The following is an 11,611-nucleotide window of genomic DNA, read 5'->3' on the forward strand; positions in this document are numbered from 1 at the left end:
TTGTGGTGAATTATGTAATGAAAAGAAATTGAAACAAATAAAATGAGGATTCGAAACTTTAAAGGTAATAATATGTTGGTGTTGTCTTGATATTAGTCATGATCTCACTAAAATTTCATTGGAAAATATTTATTAGTCTTACATGTATCTAAGCTAGGCAATTTTTTTAAAGAAGTTCTTTGATCAGGCTGGCCTTAATAAAGAGAAGTTAAGGTTTTCTTCATCAATTCTTGATCAGGCTGGCCTTATTAAGGATAAGTTAAGGTTTTCTCGATCAATTCTTGATCAGGCTGGCCTTATTAAGGATGAGTTAAGGGTTCCTTGATCCAATCTTGATCGAGTTATCCTTAATCAAGCATCTTGATCAAATATTGATCAAATTTCGATCAGGCTTCCAGTGTTAAGGGAACATTGATCAAGTCTCAATCAAGACTTGAAGTCAAATCGGGCTGGCCTGACCAGATTTCCACTCGGGATCATATTTATAAAGAAGAATTTTTTTTTTAAAAATACTTAAGAACATAATAATTCGCTCTGTGTGAATGAATGATTAATTAATCAAAAATATACATACCCCTGAAAACGGAATAGTAAAATGGAAAATGTTTGAAGTAAGCACAAAAATGTTATAAAGAAATGGATTTTTTTTCGACAAAGGTTGCCGGAAATTTCATTGTTTTATAAATTATATGTTATTCGTGAAAATATAATGTCGAAATTTTTTTGAAAATTAATAATCAACATAAATGAAAAATAATTGAAAAAGAAGATTTTAGAATATTCGCATGATTTTTCAGATCTTTAGTTTATGATTTGACAAATGGCTCAAGAAAAACGAAATATTAGCCACTTTTTGAATTTATTTTATCTACAAGTCGTGGTAAATATAAAACTGCATAAAATAAAGAGTTATAATCATTTCATGAAATTGTTTGGAGATTTTTATTGAGGGTGAGTTTGAAGTCTCAGATTCATAGTTTCACAAAAATTCTATTTAGAAATATATGTTTTATGTACATGACTTGAAGCATGAAACGTCGTATTTCGTGTACAAGTTATAGCAAATATAAAAAAGAGTCAAAAATGAAACGGACAAAAATGAAAAGTAAAATTTATCATAAAAAAATTGTATAATTAATATTTTACGGAGGAAAAGAAGAATCTAAGGACAAAATCAAATGAAAATTACCTTTTAATAAAATGAAAAAACGGAGACGTGTTTTTATATTTTTTTAATATGAATTTTACAATTTAAAAAAATAAAACACAAGCTTAACCATATTAATTTATAGAATTTACATTTTTTTTTTCCTGTAGTTTTTTTCATGAGGTGTTTTTTGAATATAGGAATCATGATTTCGGGAAAATTCTATTTAGAAATATTTTATTATGAACATGAGTAATTTCGAAATGAATGTTTAATTAATTAATTGGGAATTGCATCACAGAAATAAAAGAATCGAAAATAAAGTGATCGAGACTTTGATGAATAAAGTATTATGAGTAAATTATGAGAAGGGTTTTTTAAAAGACATGAGAAAACATAATTATAGTTTGCTCTTTTTGTAACTGAATGATTAAGTTATCAAAAATACTCAGCCATGAAAAACTAAATAGTGAAATCATAAAATTTACACAATTTTATTATAATTTCTGTTTAAAAAAAATAAAGTCAAGTCCTCCAAGGTGCACCCTAAGTGTTCCGTAGAATTTTTTATTTTTTTTCTTGTTGTTTGATTTGTTTTTTCATTTTATTGTAAAATAAATGACTATTAAAAAAAAAATAAACGACCGAAAAATTTCAAAAAAATAACGGAAAGTCTACAGATGAAGCGTCATCGATTGAAACATTGCCGGAATCGATCTGTCAATATTTGAAATTGGGCCCTATCGAAAAATGGGAATATTAAATCTAATAAGTCCCAAAAATTGAAAATAAATATGATAATTGCTTTTGGAAAAGAAAAAAACATAAATTTCATTTAACATCAACTAATTCGGTTCGGTGGTTCAAAAAATATCTTGCAAAAACAAATTCTGACACTATATTTTGTTTAATAAGAAAAAAAAATAAACGACCAAAAAATTTCAAAAAAATATCGTAAAGTCTACAGATGAAGCGTCGTCGATTGAAACATTGCCGGAATCGATCTGTCGATATTTGAAATTGGGCCCTATCGAAAAATGGGAATATTAAATCTAATAAGGCCCAAAAATTGAAAATAAATATGATGATTGCTTTTGGGAAAAAAAAAAAACATAAATTTCATTTAACATCAACGAATTCGGTTCGGTGGTTCAAAAAATATCTTGCAAAAACAAATTCTGACACTATATTTTGTTTAATAAAAAAAAAAATAAACGACCAAAAAATTTCAAAAAAATATCGTAAAGTCTACAGATGAAGCGTCGTCGATTGAAACATTGCCGGAATCGATCTGTCAATATTTGAAATTGGGCCCTATCGAAAAATAGGAATATTAAATCTAATAAGGCCCAAAAATTGAAAATAAATATGATGATTGCTTTTGGGGAAAAAAAAAAACATAAATTTCATTCAACATCAACGAATTCGGTTCGGTGGTTCAAAAAATATCTTGCAAAAACAAATTCTGACACTATATTTTGTTTAATAAAAAAAAAAATAAACGACCAAAAAATTTCAAAAAAATATCGTAGAGTCTACAGATGAAGCGTCGTCGATTGAATCATTGCCGGATCCGATCCGTCAATATTTGAAATTGGGCCCTGTCGAAAAATGGCACTATCACATCTGATAAGGCCTTAAAATTGAATATAAATATAATGATTGCTTTTGGGAAAAAAAAAAAACATAAATTTCATTTAACATCAACTAATTCGGTTCAGCGGTTAAAAAAATATCTTGCTAAAACAAATTCTGACACTACATTTTGTTTAATGAAAAAAAAAATAAACGACCAAAAAATTTCAAAAAAATATCGTAGAGTCTACAGATGAAGCGTCGTCGATTGAATCATTGCCGGATCCGATCCGTCAATATTTGAAATTGGGCCCTGTAGAAAAATGGCACTATCACAACTGATAAGGGCCAAAAATTCAAAATAAATATGACGATTGCTTTTGGGAAAAGAAATGGAACATAATGGCCTTCGTAGAAGCCAATTCGATTCATAACTTTTTTTTTTATCGCGAAATAACAAAAAGTCACACGAAAAGTGAAAACATAAGTGTCCTACGGAACACTAAAAATGACTAAATTCACGACACTCACAAGTAAAATCTAGCAGACTGAGAATTTACCCACTACCAGTTTTAGAATTTACTGAATTTTATTACAAATTTTATTTAAAAGTTGGACATTTTTTGTATTAAGTTGGGCAGTTTGTGCTAGATTCACGGAGAATAGCAATCAATTCCCGGCAACATTTTTTCTTTTCTGTTTACACGCTCAAAACTCGAAAACTAATTGTTAAATAGAAAAAAGTTATTCTTAATGAATTGTTTAGAAATAAATAACCAACAATAAACCTCGCTTAACCCCATACCTAGCTTCAACAGATAAGGCTGTAGAAATGCTTGAAATTACATGACAGTTCAATCATTTGTTATATCGGTCGGCCATCTTTGTGTTATTTCGTCCCACAAACAGAATTTTTACAAAGCTATATAGTAAAAAATATTTAAGTCTATGCTAACTTTTATATGTCTACATGATAATTTTTATTATATATATAAGAATATTTATTAAATTGTGCAGTATTTTTTATTCAACCATATAATAATTTTTATTGTTTTCACAAAACATGTATGTCTTTATTTTAATTAACCCATAACTTATTATCTAAGAGATTAATCAAAAAAAGTATTTCTCTATAAATTGTTTAGAATTGAATTTTCAATAATAAACTTCACTCAACCCCATGTCCATCTGCAATAGATAACGATGTATAGGCTTGAAGTAACCCAACAATTTTTTGACATTTTACACATTTTACATAATTTTATTGTAGAATTCCGACTCTCGCGGCCAGTCCCAGAATTAAAACAAAAATTACAAAGTACTATAGTAACCCGAGGAACGAAATTTATATATAACTTTATATAATTATATAAAATTTTATTATACAATTTTATAAAGTTGTATAAAGTTATATATGGTTTTATATTGCCACTTTATTTATAAAGCTATATATAACAGGTTGTATAAAACTTTATATAACTATATAAAACCTCATACAATTGTATAAAGTTTTATATAAGGATCAATAACTATTACGTTTATAAAATTTTATACAAGTGTATAAAGGTATATAAAATTGTATAAATGTATATGTAACTGTATTTTAAAATGGTCAAACGCAAAATTTAGACATAAAAAACTGTCCACGCTCAGGACTTGAACCCATACCTTTCGGTTACCAACCCTACGCAGTACCCGATGCGCCACGATAACGCATGTGAATACAAAAATTTATTTGCTTTGTCCCCATTGTAATTTTAAATATGTTATTAAGTTATTAAAATTACTATGCTACATTGTAAATTTTCAGAGGATCATTTTAATTTTGTCCACAACAGCAGAGTAAATTTTATAAATATACAAAGCAAAAAAAAAAAAAATATTTTTTGCTATGCTGCAATGTAATTTTTAGGCTGGATTATTTTAAATTTGGTTTCTGTAAAAATTTCTTTATGCGTTGTAATTTTTTCATCGGGAAATAGCAAAAAAAACGTAAGAAAATTGCTATGGTACATTTTAATTTTTCAAGACTACAATTGGTTTTTTTTCGTTAAAATGATAGTAAATTTTTTTAATAGTCAAAAGATAGTTCTTTGGTAATGTGGCAGCATAGTAAAATTTGATGAAATTTTTTTTCCGTGTAAACTCTATTTAGCTTATTATACCTTCTTTGCTTACATACTTATTATACTTATTGACCTTTTTTTCGATAGTAGCCTATCATTTTTCGTTCATGATGCTGTTGGAATCCGAATAGAACACATTATTCCAATTAAAGAAGCCAGCGAATATATGAACTCGCTCTATATTATTATTTGTAACTTTGGTTCACTAATTCATAAATATTATGTTCTATAAAGGTTAATATAATTATATAAAACTGTACATGTATAAAACTTATTTATACTGCTATATATAGCTATATATAACCTTATAAAGGTATATAAAGTTATATATATAATCATACAATTATATATATATTTCATACAATTGTATATAACTATATATAACTATATACCTTTATAACTGTCGTTCCTTGGTAAAAATATCTTCGTATATTCATATACAAGTTTATATACTTTTATAAAACTATATGAAACTTTATACAGCTACATATAGAAATATATAGCTTTATATAATTATATATACTTATACACAAATCGTTCACAACTTTGTTCACATTTATATATAACTTTATAAACCTATATATAGCTGTATGTAACCTTATAAAGTTGTATATAATTATATATAGAGAGTTTAAAAATTCTTCAAATTTTTATATAATTATATAAAATTATATAAAATTTTATAAAATTTTATAAATAAGTTATATGTGAATATATAAAGGTATATAAAGATATATATAAATTTCGTTCCTCGGGAATTTCTATCCAACCATGATTTTAATTTTTAGTTAAAATTTCTCTCAGTGTAATGTTTTCTGAAAGAACGCAAAAAAATACATATATTTCAGTTACCGAAAACTAAAATTTACTATGAATAAGGTGGTACTAAGTATCGAAATTGAAAAAAATTGAAATTGAAGTTCAGTACACTCTCTCTACAAGAAATTTTTTATAAGCCAGTCTCAGCGAAATTCATAAAACTCGCACCCCCACCATGCTACTCACTTCCAAAAATAAAAATTTAGTTTCGTTCTCCATTTATAAGCCAGTCTTAGCAAAGCCTTTTTTGAACCTAAAAAATCAATAATTATGTACTTAAGGTTGTTTTCAAATGAAATTCCGTAATTTAATTTTCGATTTTTTTTTTTTAATGTTTAAATGAAATAATTATCTATTTGGTGGAATTTTTTCGTAATTTTCCTCTGCGTCAAAATCCAGATAATTAGTGTCAAAGTTGACAACTTTAACACGCAAGCATAGGGAGTATAGGTACGTTTGCGCTTGTACTTTTAAAACTCTTAATTTAAATTTTGATTTTTTTCTACAGATTTGTACTCTTTACAAATACGAAATCAATGAAAAAAAAATTATCCATTTCCTCAGTGCCGTTTAAAAGATATTGGCTAATTACTTTTCAAATTTACGGGTTCCAGCCGGCTGAATTACATTGAAAATTTGGGGTACGTTCCAATACCGCCGTTCGTTTTTATTCTTCTAGCTCTATCCTTCTCTCTATCTCTTCTGGCTCAATCTTCCATCTCTTCTTCTATCCTTCTCTTACAAGAAATGTACGGTTTTGGAACTTCCCCCTGAATGTTTATTGCTAGAGTAGTATTAGTAGAGTAGTATAAATATTATTATTATTATAATTATTAATAATTTTGTTTTGTTTTTATTCATTCATTATATTTTAATAAATTTTTAGAGTTTCAATCAGTCACAAATTTCAATGAAACACAGTGGCTTATAAATAAAGGAGAGAATTAATTAGACGTTATACGAACGAAGGACAAATAAGCCGGAGAGTGGGAGTATAGGTTTACCGAAAAATTTCCTCTCCTCTTACCCATTGACTATCTTATAAAAAGAGTGTACTGTTTTTTTTAATTTTTTTTTTTTACATACTATGGAATTACTCATATATGAGTAATAATGTTGTATACAATTCTTTACTCAAATAGCTTATATTAAACTTATTTTGTAGGTTTTTAAAAGATCTATCTGTTAGTTATTTTGTATTTGTTTCTTTTATATTTTATAAAAGGAATCAAGTTGAAATTGTAAAAAAAGAAGTTAAATTATTTTTAAAAAAATTTTTAGTAACGAATTCGTTCTATTGAAAATTGAAAATTTTCAAAACTCTGGCGAGAGCTTGTGCGGTTCCTCTCGATTATAACAAAATCATTATAGTTTCATTTTTTAAATAATTTTAAATTATATAATTGAATGTTTTTTGTATTTTTTGTGCTGACGTGACCTGCCAAAGTACGTACATAAATAAAATTACAGATGAAAAAAATTTGAAGTTATACTTCATGTAATTAATAATTTTATCAGATTCGTTTAAGAAATAAATCAACACATATATAAAAAAAATAGATCATTCAATTTACTCTTTTTTAACTGAACAAGTATTTTCCTCTGAAACCATTTTGTTCAAGGTTTTTTGTAAATAATCGAATTTCTATTTGATTTTTTTTTAATTAGGCTTATTTTTTAAATGAAATAATTATCTATCTTGACGATTTATTTCAATTTTTTTTGCCTCGGCTTTTTTTAGATAATGAATGTCAAAGTTGACAACTTTCATACACGAGAATAGGGCGAAACAATTTTTTTCTTTTTTTAGCAGCATATAGTAGATCCGTTGTCTACTCCAAAACTTATTTTTCCCTATCAAATTGTAGATAAAAAAAAAACGAATATAATTTGAAAAAATAAGTTATGTTTGCCACGGATTTCAAAAGTTATTCGAGTTTAAAAAAAAAATATATTTGCTTTCTCGCGGCAAGTAATGCACACAGATGTGACACACAAGCATATAATGTAGCTGTGTACTATACTTGGGACCTAGGTGAATTCAGTTCCGCGGTACCCCATGGTTACCCCCTGGGCCATTGTTTTCCGACCGTTTATATACATTAGAATGTGTACCTGGTCACATCTGGTGGAACTGAATTCACCGTTTCCCTATACTTGCTTGCTAGCAGTAGTGTTAGTATCTGTCTGTGTATGAACGGACCCACTCAAAAGCCGGTTTTCGGCCCCTCAAACTACAAATTTTGGTTCAAAAATGACTTTTACAAACAGCCTTAATACTTTTATTTATGAAAATTTGTCCATGGCAGGTTTTTTTTTCAATAACATGATGATTCAAATAACTATTTTATCGATCAAGCAAATTATAACCGAATTATATAAAGTTTTACGCATGCACTGTAACTTTTTTTTTAAAGAAAAAATGTATAAAATAAAAATCGGTAATTGCTTATATTTTGGATAACTTTTAAACAAATTAACATAACAAAGTTATATTTAGCTCAAAAAATTTGATAATGAATTCCCGAGAGCCACCCTGCCTCGATAAAAATCGCTAAAATCACTCTTCCATAAAGATTTTTCAAATGTAACATAAATGATGATAGTTATTATTATGAGCAATTGCTAATATCTAATTAACGAGTGATCAGAACGAATTTTATCAAAGATAGTGGCTCTCGGTATCAAACAGACAATAAATTTAGAAATTAAATAAAGCTTGCAAGTTAGAATTTTAAAAAGTTATGCAAAATATAATAGAACGGCAATTTTGTTTTTTTGTTTATTGACAATCTTCTAACGACATTCAAAGCAATTGTCAACTCTATGATTATAAATTCTGTCATCTCTAATAACCTGGCGAAAATTACAATCCATGATTTGTTCTTAGTTTTCTTATTATTTCACCTTGAAAATTATATGGCGATCATTTTTTTGTTATCAATAAATGAGCTAACAAACAGAAATTAAGCTTCACTTACGTAAAAAGGTAAAAATTACTTATTTTCCATTAATTAACATTACAATTTTTTTTGTGTAGATTATTTAATTTTTTATATTACTATGATAGAAATACACTGTTTATCAATTATTAGAGTTTAAAAAACAACCCTTATCCACACAAAAATAAATGATCATTTTCCTTTTTTTTTCAAAGAAAATCCAACTTTTTTTTTTTTTTTTAATTTTAATTCTATTCCCATTATAAAATATAAAAGAAACAAATATAATATAACTAACAGATAAATCTTTTAAAAACATACAAGATAAGTCTAATATAAGCTATTTGAGTAAAGAATTGTATGAGTTATTCCATAGTATGTAAAAAAAAAAATTAAAAAAAACTTCAATTTCAATTTTTTTCAATTTCGATACTTAGTACTACCTTATTCATAGTATATTTTAGTTTTTTGTAACTAAAATATATGTATTTTTTTGCGTTCTTTCAGAAAACATTAGTCTAAATATCGTTAAATTTGAATTCGAAGCGGCAAGTTAGATTATTTGGAATTTTTGTTACTTTCCTATGTTATTTAAATGGGAAAACTAAATTTGAGGACTGCACCCTCTACAAAATTTTTGGGCAAATTTTGACTGGGTCATTTTTATACCGAAGATATTCCGAGTGTCTTTGAAATTAAAAAAAATCAAATCAGCCTAATATACAACCATACACAACCATATACAACTATATACAACCATATACAACTATAAACAACCATATACAACTATATACAACCATATACAACCATAAACAACCATATCCAACTATATACAACCATATACAACTATATACAACTATATACAATCATATGCAACCATACAACTTGGTAGCTTAGTTTATTAATCTTGTATACAATCATATATGGTTATATACAAACATATATGGACATATATAACCATGGTAGAAGTACTACAGGTATGGCAGTAGTCCATGCTGTTTTCGTCGCGTTCTGCGCAGCCTTATTTTTTAAACCAATCAACAACGCGCCATCAAGGTGTTTTGCTTTTCTCAGGTGGGGTCAAGTTTAAAATTTCTTTTTCCAATATTGGAGACTTAATTACATTTGTCAAAAATATGTTTTCTTCTTGTCTTTCTGGTATCACCTCTTAATTAATATATATTCACAATTAGTGACAATTTCGAATACTTGACACTTTTTTTGTAAAAAAAACTTTGTTTTTTTTTTTGTTGAGATATCTTTTACTTAAGAAACGTCTCTCGTATTGTTCATAAATGTTTAGGAAATACTGTGTCCTTTTTCTCCTTCCTATAATGTTCAAGCCTGAAAAATATAAATACAATTACATTTGGTTTCTCAATGACAGCTATAGAACAACTGAACAACAACAAAAGTAATACTAATTATATGATTGTAATATAAATCATGATTCATAACAAATAATTCACGCATTTAAACATCAAACAAATTTAAACAATCTCAAACACTTTTTCTGAAACAACTCTTCGTTATAGCCATTTATCATCAAATAAAAGATAATTATCGATTGATGTTATTGCTGGGGTTATTATTAGTTATAATAGAATATTGCGATTGACCAATGACACAACAAAAATGTTGTTAGAATTATCTTTAACATGTACACTTATTATAATCAGAATATATCAATTATTTTTTTCAATTTTCCAATTGATCATTTAGACCATATATTACCATTTTATAATAGTTTCATATCTCAACAACATTGACAGCTTGTCTTGGTTATATCATGAATTTATCATTAACTTCAAATATTTAATGGTTACCTGTATTTTTGTGTATTTTTTAATTAATTAATTCAATCTATACCACAACTTTTTCTCAATTTGTTCAATATTCAAACAGATTATTTATTGACGTAGTCATAGGAATAAATAAATAGTATATAAATGTTTAAAGCTCATACTCACCTTTGTCTCTCAAATCCTTTATGAAATTAAACTTTTGAAACAAATTTTTTCACAGCGTCGTCAAGGGAATGAATAAATAAATGAAAAAAGACAGAAAATAATTTATAATTACTTACCTTCATAGCGTTACTTTCGTTGCACCATTTTTTGTTTCTTTTTTTAACTGCCCATTCTAAAGAAGTTTCACTTCAAAAATACAATTATGATACATTAAGTTTGGTATTCATCTGGGTGTGACAAATTTTTGCAATTGATTAAATATGTCAAGGTTTATGTTTTACAATAAAACATACATCAAAAAGTGTAAACAGAATATCAAAATAAATATAATTTAAAAAATAAATACAGAAATGAGTAATAATAGATTCAATAACACTTTCTGTTTTACATCAACATAATTATTATATTTATTTATTATTAAATTTTATAGTGTGAGTTATGATCTTGAGTTGATAAAAAAAAAAATATAAAAATCAAGTCCGGTTGCATTTCAACTAACTTGATGATTCACATAAATAAATCATTCAATTTTTTCATTTAGTTTTTTTCAATAGTAAAAGTTAATTAGATATTGATAATATTTAATCAAACATTTGTCACTGAGTTTGACTGTCTAAATGATAAATAAATCTAGAAAATAATATAATTTTAATGCAAAATACATGCGGCTGAAACTAGCGAATGTGAGCCAGCAGATGTAAGTAAGCGCGAACACACTATAGCCCGGCTAACCCGTAAACCAGTATCTCAAGCTTATTAGAGGACGCACCGGAATTCAGGCCCGTGGCGCCCATGGTGCTCCCCATGGCGGCTTATTGTGTATTATGGCCTTTTCTACTATTCGTATTTTTATTTTATTTTATCTAGTTTTGGCTCCAAAATAAGGGACTTAGTTTTTTTTCGAGAAATTTTCTGGACTTAGAAAAAATGTAGCTAAGTAAAATAATGTAGATATTGATTGTTTAGCTACAATTACAGCTAAATAAAAAATTTAGCTAAGTAAAAAAATTTAGCTAAGTAAAATCATTTAGC

The sequence above is a fragment of the Aphidius gifuensis genome, linkage group LG5 (genome assembly GCF_014905175.1).
Source record: "Aphidius gifuensis isolate YNYX2018 linkage group LG5, ASM1490517v1, whole genome shotgun sequence".
In the NCBI taxonomy this organism is placed as follows: Eukaryota; Metazoa; Arthropoda; class Insecta; order Hymenoptera; family Braconidae; genus Aphidius; species Aphidius gifuensis.